A 14544-nucleotide genomic window follows, 5' to 3' on the forward strand; every position below is an offset into this window, starting at 1 on the left:
AGAGGTTATTAGTCAGTAACCACGTAATACAGTATTCTAAGTATCAGTATAGTAACAGATCATAACTAACAATTCGGGGCAGTAGATAACCATGGGAAAAAACAAAAACATTACCATGTGGTAAAAAGTATTTGTAGGAACATGACTCGCATTATCATACTGAGAGGATCAGTTCACTTGCAGGCACCTATCTATTGTCAGGTAAGGGCAAGTGTTGACCCTGTATCAAAGGGCAAAGGGGGGTACCCCTTTCAGCTCACGAAACAGTTGAACCATACAATTGGTGCATAGCGAAAAATATATATGATTGCCTATAGCAATGAATTTAATTTTTACTGAATTGAAACAGAATTATTCAGTGAGTATTGTTGTGATTAGCTGTAATTGGCTGCAGCTAATCACATGGTACAGATGGGCTGTGATTGGCCCTATCTGTACCATGTGATCACTATGACCAATCACAGCTAGCAGCACAGTTGTAAACAATGGATGGCATGAAAGGAAGCCATTCATTGTTTACAAATAATAGGGAACGTGAGCTGGGTTTAAACCGTTGTGAGACAGGTTAGTTTTGCCCTACTAATGATGTCTTATTGCAATAGTAATCCTGCTCAATACGAGAGAAATCGCAGGTTCAGACATTTGGTGTATGTGATTGGCTGAGGAGCCAATGGGGCGAACCTACCATCTGTGGGAATTTGACTAAACGCCTCTAAGTCAGAATCCCCCCTAAAGGTGACATACCGCAGTGCTGCGGAGCCCAGGTTGGCCCGGGATAGATGCCCCCCCACCCCTTCGCTTGCGGGGGCTGATGCGTAGCCTCAGGATCAGCACGTGGACAGAAGCGGGCCGCCTCTCTCCCAGAGCGCATCACATGTTCGTTGGGAACCCGGTGCTAAATCATTTGTAGACTACCTTATTCTGGGTCAGGCTTTCGTGCGTAGCAGAGTAGCTACCTCGCTGCGATCTATTGAAAGTTATCACTTGTTTACAATTGTTATGTGATTGGCTGTGATTGGTAGTGGGCCGGTACAGTGATCAGGGTTGCCAACTCTCCGTAAATTTACCGACAATCCATAAATTTCAACCCATTTATGGGCTGTATGTAAATGTTCGTGACAGACAGTGGCTGCCCATAAAAATATGGCTGTGGGCCGATTTTGGAACTGCACATGCTCATTTTCGGCCAGTTGGGCGCATGCGCCGTAAATCAATGACATCATGGCGCTGCCAGGGGACCATTTTTGAATGAACGACCGCACATCAGCGGACATGTTTCCTGTCCGGATCCAGAGACCTGACCCAAGCCCGCATCCATCCATGGCTAGGGCCTGGACTCAGCGGTCGGCCCACCCGCCTCTATGCTTTTTGCTCTACCACTGTGAGCACAGCACAGGTGGCTTATACTGCTGGAGATGGACGTTGAAACTGGCACTGCTGGATGGACTTGTCAAGACTTGAGGAGGTACAGACAGGTCAGCAGACTGTTACATCGGACTGACTGGAGGCAACAGCCAGAATGCACTGGTGAGATTTCATGTCCACAGCCGCTACCCATTTGCTGCATCATGTCCTGGGAAGCCCCAACCATCTGCTGTATCATGTCCTCTGCATCCCCTATTCATCTGCTGTATTATGTCTTCTGCAGCGACTAGCCATCTGCTGTATCATGTCCTCCACATCCTCTAACCCTCTGCTGTATTATGTCCTCTGCAGCCTCTATGTACTGTATCATGTCCTCCACAGCCTCTAACCATTTGCTGTATCATGTCCTCCGCAGCCTCTAACCATGTCCTCCGCAGCCCCTGACCATCTGATGTATCCTGTCCTCCACAGCCTCTAACCATCTGCTGTATCATGTCCTCCGCAGCCTCTAACCATCTGCTGTATCATGTCCTCGGCAGCCTCTAACCATCTGATTTATCATGCCCTCTGCAGCCTCTAACCATCTGCTGTAAAATCTCTGCACCCGCTAACCATTCGCTGTATCATATCCTCCACATCCTCTAACCCTCTGCTGTATTATGTCTTCCGCAGCCTCTATGTCCTGTATCATGTCCTCCACAGCCTCTAACCATTCGCTGTATCATGTCCTCCGCAGCCTCTAACCATGTCCTCCACAGCCCCTGACCATCTGCTGTATCATGTCCTCCGCAGCCTCTAACCATCTGCTGTATCATGTCCTCTTCAGCCTCTAACCATAACCATCTGCTGTGTCATGTCCTCTGCAGCCTCTAACCATCTGCTGTAAAATCTCTGCAGCCACTAACCATCCGCTATCATGTCCTCCGCAGCCTCTAACCATGTCCTCTGCAGCCCCTGACCATCTGCTGTATCATGTCCTCCGCAGCCTCTAACCATCTGCTGTAAAATCTCTGCAGCCCCTAACCATCTGCTGTACCATGTCCACAGTCTCTGACAATCTCTTGTATCATGTCCACAATATCTGACCATCTCTTGTATCATGTCCACAATATCTGACCATCTCTTTTATCATGTCCACAATCTCTGACCATCTCTTGTCTTGTATCATGTCTGCGCTCTCTGAGGGGGAGCCTGGAGAGGAGTCAAGAGCAGAAGGCAATCCGGACAGGAGTCAAAGGAGGAGTCAGATGTGTGTGGACTGTGGAGAGGAGAATACAGGAATAGAGCCGCCAAGCTGGAGCCTAGAGAGGACCATTTGACTGAACCCTGAATGGTGCACCCGAGGAGGTCAGTGACAGCGCTGCAAGGCCAATCTGAAGGGGATGCTTACTGATGTAGGGGGAAGTGAATACAGTAAGGTAAGGGGGGCACTGATATAAAGATCCCCCCTTATATCAGTAACCCCCCCCCCCCTTACCTTAGTATTCACTCTGCGGAAGGTGGCCTGTGGCCTCCAGAGTCCCCCACCACCACATCAGAGTTCCTGGCATTCCCCTTTACATTAGAATCTGTAGGATTCCCCTTTAAAGTGCAAGGGGGAACTCTACGGTCCCTGATCTAAATTGGAACTCTGATGTAAAGGGGAACGCAGTGGACTATGATAAAAGGTGGTCTCTGGTCACCAGAGCCTCCCCTTACATCACAGTTCCCCTTTGCACCAAAGTCTGCAGCATTCTCCCTTACATCACATGATCCACAGCGTTCCCTATTACATCGGAGTTCCCCTTTCACTGTAAGGAGGAATCCTGCAGACTCTGATATAAGGGGGAACTCTGTGCTGGCTGGGTTATAATAACCTGACCTTTATGTAAATAGAGAAATATGTTTTTTGACTTTTGCTATAACTTAATCTCATTGATAATAGCACCATATACATGTTTGTAGCTTACACATTGATATTTGTACTGTTTTGAACTTGAAACGGTCATATTATGTACTTTTTTGAAGTGGCAGTAGAAAAAATGGCTGTCAGTAAATTTTATGATTTTTGTCAGCGAGGCACGTTCCAGGAGGACTTCATATGACGTCCACCCAGGACGATGACAGTCCTGCCCGCTGTCATTTTGCAATTGCCGGAAGTGATTAAAAAAAAAGATCATCTGTGTAAAGTCTCAAGCAGTCACACAGCCATCAGGAAATAATTCCTGTAATTTTAATAAAATGTTTATTACCTATTATCATCAGCTTCATCTAATGGCTATATTGTGGTATTTTCCTGAAATATCCCAAACAGAAAAATACCGCACTATGGCCACTGGATGGAGCTGCTGATCATAGAAAAGACACAAGTGATGGGGATTATTTGTGATGGCTGTGCAAATGCTTGAGACAAATTTATATAAATAGACTCTCTAGTGTCCATTTCAGCATACACTACTGTACACAGGCATGGTCCCCTGTTGTCACAATCAGATTAACTTGCCCTGAGAGGCATCGCTGCAGTGCATGAAGTCAGGAAGTGGCTGAAAAAAAAGCTGCAGGAGATCAGCAGCTATGAAATACTACAAAGAAAAAAAAAGAGTAAAATAAGGATTTAATTTATAAGCATGACAATGATTTATGATACATAGTGCACAAAGTAAATTAAATGTTACTGAGTTTGGGGTTATCTCTAATTTAATGTGAACTGCTGCATCTCTAAGAGCTCTTTTCTCAGACAGACTTCTCATATAAAGCAGAATGGGGCCACGCTACACAGAAATGTATACACTTGAAATTTACATTGAAATATATTGCGGTTAGATGGAGGTATTTCATTTCTTCCTCATCTCACTTCATTCTTGTAATTCTGCCAAGAGCCGTGAAAGACAAACTTACTGAGTACGGCACATTCTGCCCGGATCCTATTTCAGACAGTTCCTGTTTGATTTTTGGGCCAGGCGCTCAGTGCTGGCTCCACGAAACTTGGTATTGTCTGCTGAGGATTCTGTGACCTCCACTGCTTTCCTTTCAATGCCCTCCATTCTCTGCACACATAGCTGGGTCATGGGGACCCGTCTTCTCCGCATCAAGCTGGGGGCCCATTATAACTTCTCTGTCAGTCAAATTATATACAGTGCCTTGCGAAAGTATTCGGCCCCCTTGAACTTTTCAACCTTTTGCCACATTTCAGGCTTCAAACATAAAGATATAAAACTGTAATTTTTTTTGAAGAATCAACAACTAGTGTGACACAATCATGAAGGCTTTAAACTTCTCCACAAGAGTATCTCGGACCTGCCTGGTGTGTTCCTTGTTCTCCATGATGCTCTCTGCGCTTTAAACGGACCTCTGAGACTATCACAGTGCAGGTGCATTTATACGGAGACTTGATTACACACAGGTGGATTCTATTTATCATCATTAGTCATTTAGGTCAACATTGGATCATTCAGAGATCCTCACTGAACTTCTGGAGAGAGTTTGCTGCACTGAAAGTAAAGGGGCTGAATAATTTTGCACGCCCAATTTTTCAGTTTTTTATTTGTTAACAAAGTTTGAAATATCCAAAAAATTTCGTTCCACTTCATGATTGTGTCCCACTTGTTGTTGATTCTTCAAAAAAAAATTACAGTTTTATATCTTTATGTTTGAAGCCTGAAATGTGGCAAAAGGTCGAAAAAGTTCAAGGTGGGCGAATACTTTCGCAAGGCACTGTAGAACATAAAGGGAATCTGACTTTGCACATATGCAGTATAGTGTGGTGGCCATATACCATTTATTAAATAATCAGTTTCAATTCTGATCAATTTAATTTCCGATCAATCTCTTCTGATAGGAAAAATTATCTAAAGGCCACAACCCATTCAACTGATATGCTACACTTGGGAAAGTTGATGGTTAAAATATAATGATATGTTATTGATCGCATCTCTGTAATTTCATAATGTTATTAATTGAAATACGATCAAATTCATCAAAAATGTAGGTGCTTCCAATCACAATCAAAACAATCAATAACTTTTTGCATATTCAATTGATTTATTAAAGTGTTTATAAAGGATGTTTTTTTTTTTTTTCTAAATAACAAACATCTCTATACTTACCTGCTCTGTGCAAAGAGATTGCACAGAGTGGATCGGAACCTTCTTCTTTCAGGTCCCCCACTGGCACTGCTGGCTCCTCCTTTCTGTCATAGCCACCACAGGAAGTTGCTTCCCATGGGGGCGCTTGTGCTTATTCGCTCCTGAGTCCCACTGCTGCGTCCATTGTTAAAGACAGGGGGGACTTGGCCCTGCTTCCTGCTCCCTAGTCACTGGCTTTAATTGAAAGACCGGTAGCCAATGGCTCCCGGTGCCCCAGAAAGGCCAGTGAGACACGGAGGGAGGTTAGGGGAGAGATGCAGACATGCACATGGATCAAATGAGGGCTCAGGTAAGTACTGGGGAGGGGGGGAGGGATCAATGCCTAACCAGTTGATGCAAGGAATGCATTAAGGCAAAAAAAAAGTTTAGGCTTTAGAACCACTTCTTAAGTCTCATCTGACCCCCTAAATGCACCTTGAAGATTCTGAGGACACACAGAAAAAGGTGTTATGGTCAGATGAGACTAAAATTGAATGGTTTGGCCTCAACATTAAACGATATGTCTGGGAGAAATCAATTCAAATAACACCATTCCTACAGTAAAGCATAGAGGTGGTAATATCCTGTTATTGGCTGTTATTGGGGTGTTTCTCTGCAGCAGGGACTGGAGCACTTGTCAGAAGAGAAGAAAAAATGGATGGGGCAAAATACCGTCAAATTCTTGAGGAATATCTGCTGCCCTCTGCCAGAAAGAGGTCAATGGGAAGAAGGTTTACCTTCCAACATGACAATGACCCAAAATACACAGCAAAAATGACCACATTGTGGGTAAAAGAGAAAAAGGTAAATGTGCTTGCATGGCCTAGTCAGAGCCGAGACTTAAACCCCACTGAAAATCTGTGGAATTACTTGAAAACTGCAGCCCACAAACGGTCATCATCAAATTTAACTGAACTTGAGCAGTTCTGCAAAGAAGAGTAGGCAAATATTGCAAAGTATAGGTGTGCAAAGTTAGTAGAGACATATCCCAACAGACAAAAGGCTGGAATTAAAACAAAATGTGGTCCACCAAAATACTGACATAAGGAGGGTGTTCCTTTTTCCAAACCAGTAATTCTGTTTTTGATTTGTTTTTTTTTTTTTTTGTTTCTTTCTGACATGTTGGTGTTATATCTTTCACTTCTATAATTAAGCAAGCGGGCAAGCATGGTCCTTGGCGGGCGGCCCGGTTGCAGGGGACGAGGGGGAACCCTGTGGGCCCTCTCAACGGCATAAAGAGGGGAGAAGGCATCCCCACCAAAGGTTTCTTTGAGCCAAGAGTCCACAAAGTCCGTGGGGTCTCTCCCCTCCACTTTCTCAGGCAGACCCACAATGCGAACATTGTTCCGCCGAAGGCGGTTCTCAACATCCTCAGCCCGCTGTTCTAGGGCCCTGGTCATGCCAGCAGTATGGCGGGACTCCCTGGTCAGGGGGGGTAGCTGGTCCTCCAAGTCACTCACTCTCCCCTCCACAGCCGTGGTGCGCTCCCTGACCTTCTGGAGGTCTTGCCGAAGAAGGGACACCGCTTCTGTCAGGCCCCCAAATTGCTTTTTGAGGTGGTCTACATTGTTGTTGCACCTGTTAACTGCCCGCAGGATATCTGCAAGGGTGGGCTGCTCCTCCACTTCCCCGTCACCCTGCTCCATCTCCTCCTCACCCTCAACAGCACAGTCTTCCACTCCAGGGCCACCCACACCCGGGCTGACAGGGCCAGAAGCACCTGCACTGGTACTGGCGTCTGGGGGTCTCCCTTTCCCCACCGAGCCAGGGGACTTCTGTGCATAGTAGCGCATATAGCGCTGCGGCTCTTTGGGTGGATTTTTCGGGGGCTTGGTGGACTTACTGGAGGTGGCGGGCTTCTCGGAGCCTCTCGTCCGCTGCGGCAGGCCGTGCGCGGCGCCATCTTGGGGCCCAGACATCCCGGAGTTCTCCCGCAATTTGCGGCGGTGCATCGCCCGAAGGCCAGCCGGAGGGATCACAGGCGTGTGCCCGACGGTACAAGGATGCTGTCGGTACCCGGTGAGCAGCTTAGGAGACCAGGGAAAGGATCGGTGTACGGATCAGAGCGGGAGCTCAGTGAGATGCGTCCTCTCACATGCCGTTCCTGGCCACGCCCCCCATATCTTTCACTTCAATGCTACAAGTTGCACTAGTAAATACAGCTGGATAAAACAAAAAATGTGTCTGTCTTCATTTCAGGCTGCAAAGCAACAAAATGTGATTATTTTAAAGGTGGTGGTGGTGGTGGTGGTGGGGGGGTAGGTGATTATTTTCTATACCCATTGTACATAGAGCAAATATAGGAGAGATTCCGCTCCGTGTGTTCATTGGAACCAAAAGTAAGGGGAAAATTCGCAATGGAGACACAGACATCAATAATCCCTCCAGAGTACATCCAACATTAAAGTGGAATTCAAGCCTAGAACTAAGCTAAAAACTGCTCCCGCCCTTCTAAAATCTATACCATGGGTACCCAACCTGTGGCCCTCCAGCTGTTGCAGAACTACAACTCCCATGATGCCTCTGCCTTTGGAAGTCATGCTTGTAACTGTCAGCCTTGCAAAGCCTCATGGGACTTGTAGTTCTGCAACAGCTGGAGGGCCACAGGTTGAGCACCTATTATCTATATACCAACTACCCTGCAGAAAGGAAGATGCTTATACTTTAGGTAGGTATATGCATCTTCCTTTTACAGGGTAGTTAGTATAGAGTTTGAAGGGAGGTGGGAGCAGTTTAAACCTTGGTTAGTTCCAGACTTGAATTCTATTTTAAAGAAGGATATGGCTTGTAGTAGGGTTTTAATTTTTTTTTTTTTTTCAATTAAACTTGGGTTTAGCCTCTAAAAGTCTTACTCCATTGATGAAAAGTCCTCTTTAAGACAATCTATTCTTCTATGCATTACTGTATTCCTCCTATAATTTTAAATCTGAATCCCAGACAGATATAAAAGACACAAATGAATGCAGCTCTGCATTCACTAATACATCATTCAGTGTATTTTTAATACAAGTAGTGCATGTACCTGAACCTGACCAGGCTATATTATAATATATAATAATAATAATAATATATAATATCTAAATTGACTCTAGTATCTGTATGTATTAATGTGAATTAGGGGCATTAGATTGTAAGCTTCTTGAGGGCAGGGACTGATGTGAATGTACAATATATATTAAGTGCTATGTAAATTGATGGTGCTATATAAGTAATTGTAATAAATAAATACATTAATATTAAAATCCCCTGTACAGCAGAGCTCATAGTGAGGCAGGAAGAAAGAGCACAAGGGACATTCTGATATGAGGAGAGAGCAGAGTGAAAGAAAGAAGAGCTCTTTAGTCTGCCGCTTACTTAACTGCAGCAGGGGAAAATCAGGTCTCTTATGCAGCCAGATGGGGCTACGTGGCAGAGCTGTGTATATCCCAGGACTGGATGGGCAGAAAACGGAATTTTTGTAAAATCTTACCTGTAAAATTCCTTTCTCTGAGTCCTCCGACAGTCGCCGCCTCTTCATATTCGTCACATATGGGGTATTAGACTTTGCTCCGAAGGAGTAGCTAGGCAACAGAATATGTTAACAATAAAGCTTTAACATATCCCACCCTCAAGGGGTGGTCCCCTCAGTCAATACCCTCCTACTTCCTGCAACCATATCTCAGTTTTAGTGGAATAGCAGTAGAGTATACATTCAAACCCCAAAAGAGGGGCGGGGGCGGCGACTGTCGGAGGACTCAGAGAAAGGAATTTTACAGGTAAGATTTTACAAAAATTCCGTTTTCTCTTACGTCCTCCGACAGTCGCCGCCTCTTCATATTCGTCACATATGGGGACGTCCCAAAGCAGTGCAAACATGAGGGGTGGGAAACGCATCCGCGCCGAAAGGCAACGCAGTCTCCACATCAAAGAAAGGAACCTTACCAAAGGAAGGAAACCAGCTGGGCAACAGCAAAAATAAGTGCTCAACAGGAGCAACAACCCAGGAAAAGACAAAAAACCAGGGGATACAAAACTTATCCCAACAGCCAGGAGTCCCCAACAAGGGACCCTAGGGAACAGCCGCACTAAGAACCTTGCGGCCAAAGGAAGCATCCGCCGATGCCTGAACATCTACTTTGTAGAATTTTGTGAAAGTGTGTACGGTCGACCAAGTCGCCGCCTTACACACCTGGGCTACAGAAGCCCCATGACGACAGGCCCAAGACGTACTCAGAGATCTAGTAGAGTGCGCCTTCACAGGCACAGGGGGAATCTTCCCCTGCAAGGCATAGGCCTGTTCAATGGTCTGCCTGACCCATTTGGCAATGGTAGAGGCGGAAGCCGCCATGCCCTTCCGAGGACCCTCTGGAAGAACAAACAAGGAGTCCGTCTTTCGAAAAGACTCAGTCGATTTAAGGTAAACCCTAATCGCCCGAACAACATCCAGAGAATGTAGTCTCACCTCCTTTGGATGTTTAGGCTTCGTGCACAACGAAGGCAAAACAATATCCTCGTTAAGATGGAATTCCGAAACTCGTTTCGGCAGAAAAGAAGGATTAGGTCGCAAGACCACCTTATCCAAATGAACAACCAGGTACGGAGACTTGCAGGACAAAGCCGCCAGTTCCGACACTCTGCGAGCCGAAGTGATCGCCACCAAAAAGGCGACCTTTTCGGACAACATAGACAACGATATCTCCCTGATCTGTTCAAAAGGAGCACGTTGTAACACAGACAGGACTAGATTCAAGTCCCAAGGGGGCAAAGGATCCCTCCTAGGAGGAACCAGATGCCGCACACCCTGAATAAAAGTGCCAACCAAGGAGTTGGAAGCCACGGGACGTTGAAACAGAACGGCCAGCGCAGACACCTGACCCTTTATCGTAGCCAGCGCCAAACGCTGATCGACACCCGTCTGAAGGAAAGACAGCACACGGGAAACCGAGTACGTGCGGGGTGAAAACCCCCTGGACTCACACCAGGCAAAATAGGCCTTCCAAGTACGGTAATAAACCTTTCCCGAGGAAGACTTCCTCGCGTTGATCAAGGTATGAACAACCTCTGGAGAGAGACCCTTCTCCTTCAGGACCTCGGTCTCAACAGCCAGGCCGTCAAAGCCAGCGACTGTAAAGCAGGATGGTAAATCGGTCCTTGAGACAGTAGATCGTCCCGAAGAGGCAGACGCCAGGGGGCGTCGACCGCCAGATTCACGAGGTCTGCGTACCAGGACCGGCGAGGCCAGTCCGGTGCCACAAGAATCACCGTGCTGCGTTCCGAGTGTAACCTGCGAAGGAACCGGGACAGCAACTGAATCGGTGGAAACGCGTACATCAGCCCGTACTGATGCCACGGGGCCACTAACGCGTCCGACGCGTCTGCCCGAGGGTCGCGCGTCCTTGCCACGAACCTCTTCACCTTGTAGTTGAGGCGAGACGCGAACAGGTCCACATCTGGAAGACCCCACTTCGCGCACAACATCTGGAAGACAGCCGGATGGAGAGACCATTCCCCCTGATCCAGGGTCTGGCGACTCAGATAGTCCGCCTGCCAGTTCTCCACTCCCGGAATGTGAACCGCCGTTATCGCCGGGACATGAGTCTCGGCCCAAAACAGAATGTCGGCCACTTCTCGAGCCGCTCGGGCACTCCTGGTGCCCCCTTGGTGGTTGATGTAGGCCACCGCCGTGGCATTGTCCGTCTGCACCCGAACCGGGCAGCCCTGCAGCCGGTCCGTCCAGCGATGAAGACAGAGCCTTATCGCACGCAATTCCAGAATGTTGATCGGGAGGGAAGACTCCCCCTCCGACCAGGTCCCCTGGGCGGACAGAACGCCCAGAACACCACCCCAGCCCGACAGGCTGGCATCCGTGGTGATTATCGTCCACGAGATCGGACGAAACGACTTGCCCCCGGACACCAACGGGGACTGGAGCCACCACAGAAGGTTTTCCCTGGTGCGATGACTCAACGAGATCTGAAGATCCAGAGATTGAGGTCGCCCGTCCCACTTGGACAAGATCTCCGCCTGGAGACCCCGCGTGTGAAACTGCGCGAAAGGAATCGCCCCGAAAGCCGAGACCATCAATCCCAGACATCTCATACACGTCCGCAGAGACGAGTCCGGAACGTCCCTGAGGGACCTGACTTCCTCCTGAAGAGTCCTGAGTTTGTCTTCCGGCAGGAAGACCTTCGCCTGCACCGAGTCCAGTATCATTCCCAGATAGGGAAGACGAACCGACGGACTCAGTGTCGACTTTGGAACATTTATCGTCCAACCGAACTCCTGCAGAGTTTGCATCGTGACAGACAGGTCCTTCTCCAGACCCTGACTGGTCGCAGACCGAATCAGAATGTCGTCCAGATACCCCAGGACAGAAATGCCCTGGGCTCTCAATAATGCCAGAACCGGTGCAAGCACCTTGGTGAAGACCCGCGGAGCCGAGGCGAGCCCAAAGGGCAACGCCACGAACTGGTAGTGATCCTCCGCAATGGCAAATCGAAGGTATCTCTGATGACCCTCGAATATGGGGATGTGAAGATACGCATCCTTCAAATCGATGGAGGCCATGAATTCCCCCGGAACCAGGGCAGCCACCACCGAGCGCAGGGATTCCATGCGGAACTTGCGAACCCGCACCGAGCGGTTCAGAGCTTTCAAGTCCAGAATAGGACGAACCTTGCCCTCCTTTCTGGGCACGGTGAACAGATTGGAATAAAACCCCCGAAATCTGTCCCGATGAGGCACCGGAACCACCACTCCCTGAGCCCTCAGGTCCCGCACCGCCAGGTGCAGATCCCGCAGGCGCTCTGGAGACAGTTGTAGATTTGAGGGAAAAAATCTGCTCTCTGGCCGAGAGAGAAACTCGATCTTGTAACCAGATCGAACGATTTCCAGAACCCATCTGTCCCGCACACGGGCCAACCAGGGCTGAAGAAAACCGAGCAAGCGTCCCCCCACCCCAAAACTGGGTGAGGGCGCCCCTTCAGGCCGAACTGTTATGGGCCGCAGGTCCGGATTGGCCGGACTTCTGTTTCCCAGACCAGGGTTTCTTCTGAGAGCCCTGGCCCTTGAACGGTTTGCCCTTGTAGTGCGGCCGAAAGGCACGAAAGGACCCCTGAGGGGGCCGAAAATGAGCATGCTTCTTCCCAGAAGCCCCCTTAGCCTTGGGGAAATGGGGCAAGAGAGTGCTCTTACCCCCGGTAATCCCCTTAATCAACACATCCAGGGACTCCCCAAAAAGGCGAGACCCATCATAAGGCAGATTGGCTAAGGTTTTACGTGAAGATTGGTCCACCGACCAACATTTCAACCAAACCAGGCGGCGAGACAACACCGCCACGCTGTGCACACGCGCGGCCAACGGAATCAGGTCCAGGTCCGCATCACACAGATACATGACACCCTGGTGGATCTGATCCACCATATCCAGGGTCGCCGCCGAGGCCGAATCGGCCACTAGGACGCGCCTAAGCATCTGCGTCCAACTTGCGATCGCCTGGGCCGCCATGAGAGAAGCAAACAGAGCCTTAAGCATAGAACCCGTAACAGAATAAGTATGACGGGCAAGAGACTCCAGTCTCCTATCCGTGGCATCACGGAAAACAGGGGATCCCTCTGCAGGGATCGCAGTGGCTTTGTTCAAAACCGCAATAGCATGATCCACTGGCGGAGGCACACACCACCGTTCATCAGTGGCAGGCGAGAAAGGATAACGCAGCTTAAATTTACTTGGTACCGCAAAAGGCTTGCGCAAATCGCGCCATTGGTCCTTAACAGCGCGCTGAAAATCAGCATTGCAGGGAAAAACCTGCGGCGTCCTGCGTTTTCTCTGCGTCCCATAAGCCGCCAAGGCAGCTGGGGGACACACCTCGTCCTGCAAACGTAGCGTCTGCTTAATGGAAGCAATCAACTCATCCATGATTGCAAGCTCTTCAGGCGAGCCAGGGGGAGAATTATCAACCCCCTCAACTTCAGCCTCTACCTCAGACCCCACTAGATCAAGAGAGGAGCGGGACCCCGATAGGGGGGTCCCCGCCAGAACAGCCCCATCACCTTCACCCTCAGAATCAGAGGACAGAGCAACTCTGGGCCGTTTAGTAGATTGAGCAGCCACCAGCATGTGCACCTGTGCAGCAAGGCCAGCCACAATCGTGGCCAAATCCCCCCCTGGGGGGGAAACAGCGGTCCCCTGGCTTTCCACCAATACTGTGGGAAACTTGCCCTCCTGAGAATCCATTGCCCCTGTATGCCAGACAACCAAGGGTTAACTGCCCCCTTACAGCAAGCGCGGCAAGCGCAGCCCACCGCACCACACTCAGGCACAATGAGACCCCCACAGGGAATATACAGACTGAATACAGGCAATGGAACACAGGAATAGAAGGATAAAACCTGAGGAGACTCCGCTGCTGCTGCTGCCTCGATCGGTGCTTCCAGGAGAGAGGAAGTGATGCTGCCAGGGCGCTCTATGTAAGCCTATGGAGGCTACAAGAAAATGGCCGCCGTGCATGTAAACCATGCGGCCGGAGCGGGCGCCGGTAAAATGGCGCCGTTTGGCGCCGAAATCGCCGCTCCACAGTGCATAAAATCACACACAATCTTATCCCATTATATGGATACATGTTAGATCGCCGCAGCGATCGCTGTATATGCCCCAACATGCCATTAAAAACATGCCCCACAGCACACAGCTCCCCACACTGCCCAGCCTGACATACTCAGTGTCATACAGCTCCCCCCCCCCTTGCAGCCCACAGCATGCAGCCGAGATATAGGGAGACAAGCAGTGTGATTAAAGGCAGGTTACACAGTCCCAGACTGAGACCCCCCCCAGACAGACAGGTCCCCACATAGATACACTTACCTCACATGGCGTGGGGAACCCGCACAGGCGAACAAGCCGCTGCACATGAGGCAGGGAGAGTCGCAATTCAAGACGCACACAATGGCGGTTCAGAAACCGCACAGCGTCCGGTGAGGTAGCCACCTCACCAATCATCCCTGCACCGAACAGGGATGGGTCGTTCACCGTGCCAGGAGCGTTACCTGGCTGAACGCTCGATGGCAGACTGGGAAGCCACTGACCCACGACCTGCGA

Source organism: Pelophylax lessonae (genome assembly GCF_965119305.1).
Source record: "Pelophylax lessonae genome assembly, chromosome: 4".
In the NCBI taxonomy this organism is placed as follows: Eukaryota; Metazoa; Chordata; class Amphibia; order Anura; family Ranidae; genus Pelophylax; species Pelophylax lessonae.